The sequence below is a fragment of the Anolis sagrei genome, chromosome 3, assembly GCF_037176765.1.
Source record: "Anolis sagrei isolate rAnoSag1 chromosome 3, rAnoSag1.mat, whole genome shotgun sequence".
Lineage (NCBI taxonomy): Eukaryota > Metazoa > Chordata > Lepidosauria > Squamata > Dactyloidae > Anolis > Anolis sagrei.
Genome location: NC_090023.1, coordinates 49095878 through 49108820, shown reverse-complemented (window position 1 = coordinate 49108820; position 12943 = coordinate 49095878). Strand labels below are relative to the sequence as shown.

The 12943-nt window shown below is 40.4% G+C and overlaps 1 protein-coding gene across 2 annotated transcripts in view; it reads right to left on the bottom strand.

Annotated features, from left to right (window-relative positions):
- Positions 1–12943, bottom strand: part of LOC132771984 (ephrin type-A receptor 3) — a 262038-nt gene that overhangs the window by 86176 nt on the left and 162919 nt on the right. The window lies entirely within an intron of this gene.

Here is a 12943-nt window from a genome sequence, read left to right as displayed (position 1 = left end):
GAACAAGGATCTTGGACAAATGGAACTATGCACTTTACATGTTTTAATCTGTTTACCGTTCTAATGTGTGTATTGACTAATTATTAACCATTTTAATGGACACAATATGTTATTGTTTTTACTGTTGATTTTACTGGTATTGAATTGTATCAAAGTTGTAAACTTCCTTGAGTCCCCTGAGGGGGGAAAAGGCGGGGTATAAATGAAATAAATAAATAAATATACATTGTGTACAAAATTTTATTTCACATCTTCTATGGATGTTTGGTTTAATGCATCATTGTTTTCTTAAATCACTTGAAACACTCAAAGGAGCTCTGCAGGTGCAAGATCCCAAGCTCTTTTTCTGACATACCATTTGCTAGAGCTGCCTATTTTATTAGAAGTCTCTTCAAATTATGATCCAATGATTCTCAAAATTTGGTCATATGGGTTTTGGTATTTATCTCCCAGAGTCCTCCAAAATTAACCAAAGCAGCTGAGGTTTCTGGGAACCGAAGTCCAAACTATTTAGAGGACTAAGTTTAGGAATCACTGTGTTAATGAAAGCTTTAAAAGCTCTGTCCAGGGTGCTGAACCTATTTTGGAGATAGGAGCTCATCACCTTGGATATCTTATTTAAAATTTGGCTTAGAACTGTATTAGATTTGCTATCTCACAAACATGAAGCTAACAGTAATCATTAAATCTCTAGGTTAGTATATGCTTACACGCGTTAATTCCAGGGTTTACTTTTTTGGATTTTTCTTTAAAAATTCAAGCCATGAATGTCTGAATCCTTGGACACAGGATCTGTGGACAATTTAATAAATAAAGGGGGATGAAACTAAGGAGACTAGGCAGCTCACAGACCTCACCTAATGAAGACAAGACAAACTGAAGCAGAACATTGGAAACGACATCACACGATAAAGCCAGATTAGCCTGATTATGGTCTTGAGAGGCAAAATCTTTACAGCGCCTTTGTGTTTCCTGCATGGCTCAGCTACAATGTTGTGCAGATAGCAGTTGTGAGGGAAATGAGCTAGTTAGAGCCCTGCTGTCCCAGCATGCCCTAGTGGGAGGATTCTGATTTGTATCTCCTCCTCAGGCTATTTTGCACTTCTTTCTCTGCATGTCAAGTGAATGTAAAATTATTCAGTGCTACAGCCCTCAGGTTAAAAATAAAATAGAATAAAGAAGGTAATTATATTGTCAGGTAAAACCTGGAGAGGATGGTCACACCATCTTTATTTCTTTGATATAGAATTGGATGGGAAAATAGAACAGCAACCTGTATATCAAATAATGTTTCATAAGTGGGGAGAGTGAATTTTCTTTATTTATTGCGTTAGTAAATTGTTTGCTGCGGACCTTGCCCAGATGGGGAATCCTTTTAGTATCAAGACAAGAAGTGAGAATCCAAACATTGCCTTAATTTTGTTTTGTTTTACTTTAAAAAGAAAATTATGTAGATTCATAATGTAGCTCATACAATTGTAATGTTCAAAATAGGAAGTGGGATAATACCAGCACAGGGATAGATATCCACAAAGCAAGGGTGGGAATCACGTGGGTCTCGGGGTATTGTTGGACTGCAAGTCCCAGCAACTCAAGCCAGCCACCATTGAGGAATGGGTGCTGGCTGGGTATTTAATTCACACTCCTACAGTAAGACTATAGATGAAACTATTATATTACTTAAAATATCACTTGTATAATATATGATACAATTAACATAACATGAGTGGAATTTATTGACAAAGTTTTTCCTGTCATTTTATTCCCATGCGCTTTTGGCCACAAACTTGTGTCATCATGTTGAGTGATAGTCAGATAGTCTCTTGCCCCATACACACACAGGTACACACACACAAGCACAAAGCAGCCTCCAGCTGTGCTTTGATTGCAGCTCCTGCCTTTGGCTGTTATGGCTATTGGCCAACAGTACAAATGCCCAGGGAAATGTTACAAGTGCTGAGCAGTCCTTCAAAAATACACTTATGTCACTGATCTATCTATCTATCTATTTGTATCTATCTATCTATCTATCTATCTATCTATCTATCTATCTATCTATCTATCACAGTTAATAGAACTAAATAAGTTTTTGCTACCTGTGCTTATGCAAAAGCTCTTTTGTTGGGTAAGACTGGAAAAAAACCCAGTGTTATTATATCCCACTGAGTAGGATATCGTGATGGGATGAGACCTTAAACTGAGCAGGAAGGTAAACAGGCAACAAACAATAATTTTGGCCAGAACACAGCATTTCAGTCCAAAGTACTCCTAGTACCAGTATTTTATAGAACTTCAGGGTTATGTAGACAACAACAAAGTGTGCATAAACAAAACTGTTTTTCTGTATCTAATGCATATGTGGCAATCTTTATCTGAGTTCTATGTTACCAGCACAGCACGCAGCTGGAGCTTGTGTGTTTACTAAGACATATAATATTACAGTTATAGCATTTCTAGCACAGCAGAAATGATATAGCTCAGCAAGCAATACAGGCCATGAGGAGATGTCAGCTATTGCCAAGGTGGAGTTGATCAGGCTCACTAAAACAGATCAGATTACAGTTAACTTTAATTCTTTTCTTCTCTTTTTTTTTGCCAACACTTCTGTAATAATCTTCCTGTACTCTTTGTTTTATCAACAGGAATGTTTGACTAGAGGCAAGTTCGAATCTGGGGAGAGTGTGGATGAGCTCCCTATTACAATTACTTTCATAGCATTCATTTAATTGACTGCAGTTAAAAAAAACCCAAAGAATATTTCTGAGTCTTACTCAGGGAGGGGACAGCATGTTGAGCTATTTCCTCATATTCTTCTTCTGTATATGTGTGCCTTCATTTCAACTTCCATTTCATACCTATAAAGCCCTATATGCTTCAGGTCCAATCTTTCTTCGAAAGCACATCTCTTTCTATGAACTGGCATGGGCAATATAAATCTTCTGCTTTACCTTGTTTTAAAAGGTTCCATATATTTTCTCCTTTCAAAAAGATGATTGGACACATATACCTACATTCTGTCCTGCTTTAGGATTTAATAGGACATATCCTAGAGCTATTTATATACATTGGGTCCATCCTATCTTTGGGACCACATTTCCTTCTATGAACCAGCACAGGTTTTAAGATCTACTGGGGAGGCGCTACTCTCAGTCTCCCAAGGGAGATCAGACTAGCTCCTACTCTTCAAGCCTTCTGTTCACAACTAAAGACAGGTTTTCTTCAACAAGCCTTTGATCATATTTAGATTCCTTTAATGAATATATGTGAGGAGATATATTTTATCAAGCAGTTTACAAGACTGAGTGAATACTGTTGTTTTTATCTGCAGCTATCACTGTATTTTATTGATTTTAACTACTGGGCATTGTTTATTCTTTGTCAATTTGACTCTCAATTTTTTTCCAGGAACTATCCATGGAGAATCTTCTTTCACCAGTTTTCTCTTCTGGTCTGGATTGTGTTTTTATGGTATTATTCACTCTTTATCTTTTGAACTTGAAGCAGTTTACTACTATTGACTTCCCTCAATGTTGGTTCTTGACTGCCTTTCACATAATCTGCCAGTGCATGTTTCTCTTCTTCTACTGTTTCTTTCACTTGCAGAAGCCCTCTGCCTCCTGATTTTCTGGGCAGGTAAAGTCTGTCGACATCACTACATGGGTGTAATGCATAATAGATTGTCATCAGTTTTCTTGTTTTTCTGTCCAGATCATCCAGCTCTCCTTGCATCCAGTTCACAATTCCAGCAGTGTATCTAATGACGGGGATGGCCCAGGTGTTGATAGCCTTGATCGTATTTCCACCATTTAATTTGCTCTTCAAAACCTTTCTGACTCTTTCAATAGATTCTTTGTTGAGCACCCTTTTCACATGCCTATGCTTGATATTGTCCAACTTTAGTATGCCCAGATATTTATAGGCTTCAGGCTGATTGCATTTTATGATTTGTCCATTTGGCATCTCTATGCCCTTGCTGTGGGTAATTTTCCCTTTCTTTAATGCCACTGTGGCACATTTGTCTAGGCTGAACTCCATACTAATGTCAGTACTGAAAATTCTGACTGTGATGACTGGATTTCTGTTTCTGATTTTCCATAAAGCTTTAGATCATCCATGTACAGCAAGTGGGAAATTTTTGGTGAATTTCTTGCTGTTTGGTAGCCGAGGTTTGTTTTTGGTAGAATTACTGACAGAGGGATCATTGCAATGATGAACAGCAGTGGTGACAGTGAGTCACCCTGGAAAATTCCTTTCTTCATGTTAACAGTTCCATAGCTTTCATTGCCCACAAACAACTCAGTTTTCCATTGTTTCATTACATTTTCGGTGAACTTTCTAATATTTTCACAAACTCAGATGACATCTAGACATTTGAGAATCCAAAAGATGATGATGCTGATGATGCTGATGCTGATGCTGATTATTATTATTATTATTATTATTATTATCTGCTGATTGATGGCAAGCCCATTAATTTCAGTAGGATTAGTTTAGGCAAGAAATATTCCAATGTAATTTTGCTAATTCCTTCATCTCAAATATGGCCAACAGCATCTGCCATTCATTTCTGATCATCCATCCAAGTCTCAGAGCTGACCCTGCTTAGCATGCATGGTCGAATGGGAGCTGGTCCCTGTATGGTATTTAGACCGGTTTATGGTCTTCCGACATGAATTTAGTTGGCTTCTGAAAAAACCAAAATGCTGGACTAGGTAGATATGCTTTTGCTGTCATTGGGAATAGTGGGTCTTCTGTTCCTGGAGTGACTTAAGCGAATGGGAAGCACTTTAGTTCCACTTATGTGAACTCCCTCTGGACAGCTCATGGCAACACCTCTTCCAAACTATCTCTGGATTGCACCTGTAGCAATAATCCCCCTTTTAGCTGTTGGCTCTGCATAAAAAGAACAATAACAGCTATACCAGCTGTAAATACAACCTAGTGACATGTAGCAGTCCCAGATAAACAAGATTATTTCCTGGATTAGCTATCCGAGGCCAGCTTGTCTGTACAAGGTCAAAGCAACTGTTTATTCATGAAATCAGCCATGATGTATGATCCAACAGGAACCCCATTCTTTATGATTTGAACAAAAGTACAATACATCCAGGCAAAGTCAGCACCATTTCAATGCAGTGGAAGTAGATATGTAGTCATTAAGCACAGCAGGCAACAGGAAACATTTACAAAGTGATCCCTGTTTCCTTCTATTGTTCTCCTGCTGTTTGATTTTTTAGAAGCAGGGAGGGGAAGGTTCAGGATTAAAAAAAACATAGCTAATTTAAAAGTGAAGTATTTGGAAAATAAGGGGAGATAACAAACGTGGCTCATACAAATATCCTGTTCACTTCTGGCGCACTTAATAAGACAAAGTATAAACATTTTTATAAGACAAGATTCGAATCTTTAAACATTGCTGTATACATCTCTCTATACACAGTTGTTAGTGGGCTATTAGGAGGCTATTATAGATTAAAAAATCACTCTCAAGAAACTGATACAGATTTTAAGAGTGCAGAAATAATAAAATAAAGGGGACCATAATTTGTATCAGAGGTGGGCAACCTTTAGCCCCCCAGATGTTTTGGATTTCAGCTACCAGAATTCCCAGCCAACATGGTAAGGGGTTATGAGTAGCAGTGCAAAACATCTGGAGGACTAAACGTTTCCCACTCTTTGTTTAAATCTCCAGAACCCAGTTTCCTTGTTTTTATATAATTTGTGCTGACATGAAAATGATACATTCCAAAAATGTGGTTCCTTTTATAAGATTGTGAAGCTTGTAATGAAGATACAAAACAGTCTCCTTCACACCATCTGATTTTAATGGAAGGCACCGCACCACTAAGACATGATTAGCTCATAACATTCTCACCTATGTGCTAACTGCATTAGCATGCCACCACTCCTGCTTTGCTCCTCTATTCTGTCAGGTTTGTTAAATGAAAAAAAGAGAAATAAAACAGATGTACATTTATGAAATTCTATAGAAGAGCAAACAGCTGCAGTGCAATTTTTCTTGCATGTGTTCCCTATATCCAGATATATTGGATTTTATAATGTGTAAGAAAGAGCAGCAAAAATTCCCAATGACAGCTGGGCCAAATTTTTCTTTTTCTCATGTTTTTAGTTATTCAATGAAGGTGGGAAATGGCAGCAAAAACTGCAGAGTATGGTAAAATATTCATCCTTACCTTGGTTTACTGATTTTCTGCTTAGGTGTTTATTAGTACAACTTAATTATTATTACTATTAATTAACTATTTGATAAAGAACGTGCTCTTTGATTGATTATTTTTTCTTGCCCTTTAATGGATATGTTTTAAATAGCTTTTAAATCTAAATGTAGCTTAAATTCATTTGTAAAATGATTCGGTACTTTTTCAATCCAATATACATATTGAATATTCTGTATCCAAAATGCTTGGAACCAGAAGTGTTCTAAATTTTAATTTCTTTCAGATTATGAAACACTTGCAAAAACACAACAATATATCTTGGAGATACAACCAAGTAAAAGCCCAAAATTCATTTATGTTTCATATACAGATTTTACACACACCCTGGAGATAATTTTATACACAAAGTACATGAGGCAACGTTTGTGTACACTGAACTAACAGAAAGCAAAGGTTTCACTATCGCAGCTACCCATGTAGACAACTTTGGGTTTCATACTCAACCTGTAGTAAGTTGCAGAGAAATTTGTTATTCCAGAAGTCTGAAGCTATTCCACTTTTTGCATGCATGACTGGTGATGTGAAGGTCAGGTGGGACTTTTCAGTCCAACATTATTCCTTCATGACAAGAAATGTCCAAGGAAATTCACAACAAAATTCCTTCTACTGGTGTTTTATTAGATAGGATAATTTTATTAGATATGATTTTATTCCTTCTACTGGTGTTTTATTAGATATGATAATTTTATTAGATATGGTTTTATTAGATATGATTATGTTTATGCTAGCACTGTTTCTTTCTATTATATGTTACTAGCTGTACCCTCCAAGCGTTGCTGTGGCCAAACTTCCCTCCCTTTCTCTCCTTCTTTCCCTCCTTTCTTCTCTCCCTCTTTCCTTCCTTCCTTCCTTCCTTCCTTCCCTTTTCTTCTTTCCTTCTCTCCTTCCTTCTCTACCTCTTTCCTTCCTTCTTTTGCTTTTTGCTTCCATCCTTCCTTCTGTCTTTCCTTCTTTCCTTCCCTCCCTCTTTCTCTCCTTTCTTCCTTCTCTACCTCTTTCCCTTCTTCCTTCACTCCCTCTTTCCTTCCTTTCTTTTTTCTTTCCTTCTCTCCTTCCTTCCTTCTCTACCCTTTCTTTCCTTCCCTCTTCTTCTTTTCCTCTTTCTCTCCTTTCTTCCTTCTCTACCTCTTTCCTTCCTTCCTTTGCTTTTTGCTTCCATGCTTCTTTCTGTCTTTCCTTCCCTACCTTTCTCTCTTTCTTTCTCTTCTTCCTTCGCTCCTTCTTTCTTTCCTTTCCTTTTTCACGTGGAGGAGGAGAGGCAGGAGGGAAGGATTGTGTCAGTGCGGGAAGGGGCGGGGCGGTGAAGGGAGGGGGCGTGGTTTTCTCGGGGGGCGTGGGCGGCGGAGGAGGAGGAGGGGAGGTGGAAGGATGCTGTATGGTCGGGTAGGGGTGGGGCGGCGGAGGGTTGGGGGAGTGATTGTGTCGGAGGGGGCGTGGGCAGAGGAGGAGGGGGAGGAGGGAAGGATGGCACATGGGCGGGTAGGGGCGGGGCGGTGGAGGGTGGGGGCATGGCTTTCTCAGAGGGGGCATGGGCGGTGGAGGAGGAGGAGGGGGAGGAGGGAAGGATGGCATATGGGCTTGCACAGGGACGCCTCTGCGCATGCTCTGTTTGTTTCTGTGATTGTGAGTTTGTTGTAATGTTGTTTTGAATTGTGATGAGTGTTGTGCATACCTTGTGGTTTGAGGTATGTGTACGGCAAGTTTGGTGAGTTTTCATCCGGAGGTTTTCGCGTTTTGTGGCCCCTAAGGAAGCCCTTTTGGATTTTATATATATAGATGTTTTTGCTTTTTATATGATGTTTGCTGCTTTGAGTCCCAACTGGGGAGAAAAGCAGGATAGAAATAAATAAATAAATAAATAATGTGATTGCTTTGCACCATATTGTTGGTGGTTTCTGTGAATATTTGGTATTTGAGGGCTGTGATGAGGCAGAAGGAATCTAAGGTGATTATGTGACTAGAAATTGGGCAAAGCTTCCATTCCCCTGAGCTTCAATATACAGTAGACTCCCAGTTAATCGGCACCCAAAGAGATTGGTCAATGTCAGATAAATGTAGTTTCTGGTTGTTTGAGAGTTCCTACTAAAAGTATGTCTAACTAATGCTAAGTCTCATACTATAACATGCCATAAACTCTGCATGGACTTGATGTTAATGCTGAAATGCAGTAATTAAAAGCAAATTGATACAAAAAAGGCAAACTAAATTTAATGTAACACAGTTTTACTGTATTAGAAATAAAGCTTTGTGGGCAAAGTATGTAATTTTAGTTTTAAAATGCTGATTGCTTGAGAATTACAGTTAACTGAGAGTCTACCTGGAAACGTTTTTATTCAGACAAGCTTCCAAAGAATAAGGCTTTAAAGATAAATTCAGGGAATGCTGTGGTTTTAACTTTGAATATGCATTGAAAATGCTCGAATGGTTTTTAACTATGACATTTAATGCTGTTTATATTTAATTCTGTTTTAATGTCTGTATATTTTGGAACTTATCACATTAGGAAATACTCAATTTCTGAGAATATTTGAGAATGATTTTGATAGCTTCCACCACATGACATTTGCCTCATTCCGTCAGTATTCCGTTGGAATCCGTCTGTAAAGTGTCGCAGAAATTGATTATTTGCAGACAGAATTCTAATCGTGTTTTTTGAAACACTACTGATTCTTCCATTGCTGAAGCACTGTATTTGTGTGTGATAGGAAAAATCTGTATGCATGCATCCCATCAGCAATGATACTTTTTAAAAGGCCATAGAGTAGTAGTTCTCAACCTGTGGGTCCCCAGATGTTTTGGCCTTTAACTCCCAGAAATCCTAACAGCTGCTAAACTGGCTGGGATTTCTGGGAGTTGTAGGCCAAAACACCTGGGGACCCACAAGATGAGGACAACTGCCACAGAGTGATGTAGGGGGTGTTTTGAATTGATTGGGAGGAGCCAGCTTTCCATGGTGTAATGAGTCAAAGTGAAGAATTTTCAAATAATAAGAATCATAATAATCAGGTGTGATGAGGAGAGTATTCATCCCGTCTCAATAAAGTATTCATCCAGTCCCAAAAAATATAGGTTGCATACTGATATAAATGGATTATATCCCAATGTGATAAGGTCCTGTATATTTTAAATCATGTACTAATGCTTTTATGTTAAGCCACTTTGAGTTCCTTTAAGGAGAGATAAAGTGGGGCATAAATATACTACTACTAATAATGATGATGATGATGATGATGATGATGATGATGATGATAACAATAATAATAATAATTTCAGACTGACACAGTTTTGGAGCACAATACTCCTGACCTCACGATCGTGTTAAAAAACCAAGTATGGATGGTCGATGTTGCAATCCGAGGTGGTAGCAAGATTGAAGAGAAACAACTGGAAAAGCTGACACAATATGAGGATTTAAAGATCAAACTGCAAATACTCTGGCATAAGGCAGTCAAGGTGGTCCCAGGGTTGATCGTCACATTGGGTGCAGTGCCTAAAGACCTTGGCCCACACTTAAACACAATTGGCGCTGACAAAATTACCGTCTGTCAGCTGCAAAAGGCCACCCTACTGGGATCTGCATGCATTATATGCTGCTACATCATATAGTCCTAGACACTTGGGAAGTGTCTGACATGTGATCCAATACAACAACCAGCATAGTGTTTGCTGTGTACTAATCTTGTTGTGTTTGTAACAATAATAACAACAATAACAACAATAACAACAATAATAATGTACTTTGTAGGAAGAAAGAAAGGGTGATTGGGCATACTGAACATCTCTCCTATATTTTATATTTATGAAATCACGTTGCCATTTGAAAGTGGATACGTTTATCAGACAAACAAAAGAGAACACACACATTTTTGAATCTAGTCAGAAGAATATGCTGATTTTACTGGAAGAGAGAGGGAGCATATGAAGAATGTCACTGTTGAGACAGTTAATAGCTTTTTGTCACATCTGGTCATTTCATAAACCAGCCACAAATTGGTCTCACAAGACATCATTTACTGTTTGCATGTGTAGACAGAATATCTTCCTAAATGTAGCCACAAACTGATTTTCTACTCCCCTGCTGATGGATCTTATAATGTTCTGTACCCACAGATGGAAACAGCAAAAACATTAGCTTGCATTACTGGAGTGGTCTCTGCATATGTTGGCAACACTGGGGATTATAATCATGCACGGTATATTTGGTCATCATGGCTTAATACCCAATGTTTGCTATAAGAGCTTTAAAAATATTCCCAAAGGAGAATGAGAGTGTATGGTTCCATCTGACATTGTCAAGATCAGCAAACAGCAAATTACCAAAAGTCTTTTATACATACAGTAATGATGACTCCCATTGTACTCTGAGATTCTTTATTCCTTCATTATTCTTTAAGGCAACTCTTTTAGCAGGAATAACTGATTTCCTGTGAACTCTCTCCAAGGTGAGTTATATTTTAAACATATTCCATTGTGCTTCCTACATAGCAAGTCACAGTCTCTTGAAGAGCAGATGTGCAGTGACAAGAAACCTTTTCTTTCTAGCTATTAGCATTCTTCACCACCACCTATCTTGTAAGAAAATATTTGTTTCATACCTGAATAAATAGCAGATTTAACATTTCTCACTTGGCTTTCAGAACCAGGAAGGGGACCTCACTTTGGTTACACTTTGGTCAGTTTACAGAGAAACCTCCTGCAAATGTATCTGCTCTACACTACAAGCATATTAGTTTGATATCACTTTAACTGCTATGGCTCAGTCTCATTGGGCCTGGAAATGTAATTTGTTGAAATGTTTACAGTTTTATTCTAGAAATCTCTAGTTCACAGCAGTGAATTCTACATACCTCACTAAACTATAAATCATGGGATCACGAGGCTAGAATTAAGGATTTAACATGAGTCCTAGCTGTTGCAAGTTTCCATAAATGCTGTAATTGAAGATACATCATGACACTGCTGTGGATGATGAACTGTTTCTACTTCCTTGCATAAAACTAAATCCTAAACAGGTTACTCTAAATGTTTTGGTTCAGAAAATCAAAACATCGTATCTGTGACCCCATCACATGGAAGTTTTCCTCTGTTTCTATCGATCTCTACATGCTTTAAAGATGGACTCCCAAGGAGCCCATCAAACGACACATGACTGCTACCGGTGGTTGCTTATGGGACTCCACCTTCACAACGTATAAAAACAGGAGTATTTCAAAGATGGGTACAAATAGACTCCAATCCTTTCCAATTGGTATTTTTCCTTATGATGAGGAGTGGTGAATTTGTTTGATTACTTTGTGACATTTCAGTATGGGTGTTTATTAGGCCTGTTTGATCAAGAAAAAATTTGTTTCTAAAATCGATTTGTAATTGGGGTGTTTTTTTGTTTCGATATTTAAAATATTTACAAAACTTTCCAAAAAAATGTTTTGTTATTTACGAAATTTCGTAAATATTTACAAAACATTTTGTAAGTGTGAATGTTGCAGTAATGGTCACCTTGATTAGCATTGAATGGCTTTCATTTCTCCCACCCTGGACGTTCCATAGATAAACTCCATTTGCCTAGTTTCCAACAGACCTCTGAGGATGCCTGCCATAGATGTGGGCAAAATGTCAGGAGAGAATGCTTCTGGAACATGGTCATACACTCATACAGCCCTGAAAACTCACAGCAAAAGAGCCTGGATGGATGCAGCCTTCAATTTGTGGCAATCAGATGGTATTGGTCTCATCTCAGGCGGGACACGGAGGCAGAGCCGGCGCTGCAGGAATCCCCTCCCCGGCTCCTGCGCTCCGGCTCCGGCTCCTGCGCCCTCCTCCTCCTCCTCCTCCTCCCAGCTGTGTTGCAGGAAGTGCCAGGAGGAGGAGGAGGAGGGCACAGGAGCCGGAGCCGATTGGATGGCGCGCGGAGGCCGGTTGTATGGGTGAGCGCGCGCCATCCAATCGGCTCCGGCTCCTGCACCCTCCTCCTCCTCCTCCTCCTCCTCCTCCCAGCTGTGTTGCAGGAAGTGCCAGGAGGAGGAGGAGGAGGAGGAGGAGGGCGCAGGAGCCGGAGCCGATTGGATGGCGCGCGGAGGCCGGTTGTAAGGGTGAGCGTGCGCGCGCCATCCAATCGGCTTCGGCTCCTGCGCCCTCCTCCTCCTCCTCCTCCCAGCTGTGTTGCAGGAAGTGCCAGGAGGAGGAGGAGGAGGAGGAGGAGGGCGCAGGAGCCGGAGCCGATTGGATGGCGCGCGGAGGCCGGTTGTAAGGGTGAGCGTGCGCGCGCCATCCAATCGGCTTCGGCTCCTGCGCCCTCCTCCTCCTCCTCCTCCCAGCTGTGTTGCAGGAAGTGCCAGGAGGAGGAGGAGGAGGAGGAGGAGGAGGGCGCAGGAGCCGGAGCCGATTGGATGGCGCGCGGAGGCCGGTTGTAAGGGTGAGCGTGCGCGCGCCATCCAATCGGCTTCGGCTCCTGCGCCCTCCTCCTCCTCCTCCTCCCAGCTGTGTTGCAGGAAGTGCCAGGAGGAGGAGGAGGAGGAGGAGGAGGAGGGCGCAGGAGCCGGAGCCGATTGGATGGCGCGCGGAGGCCGGTTGTAAGGGTGAGTGCGCGCGGGCCGGGCGCCCAACAGGCAGGGGCGGTACTTGGCTCACTGGGTGTGCGCTCGCGCCGCCCCTTCGCCCCGCCCGCCCCATTTACAAAACGGGCGAAAGCTCGTAAATACTGTGGG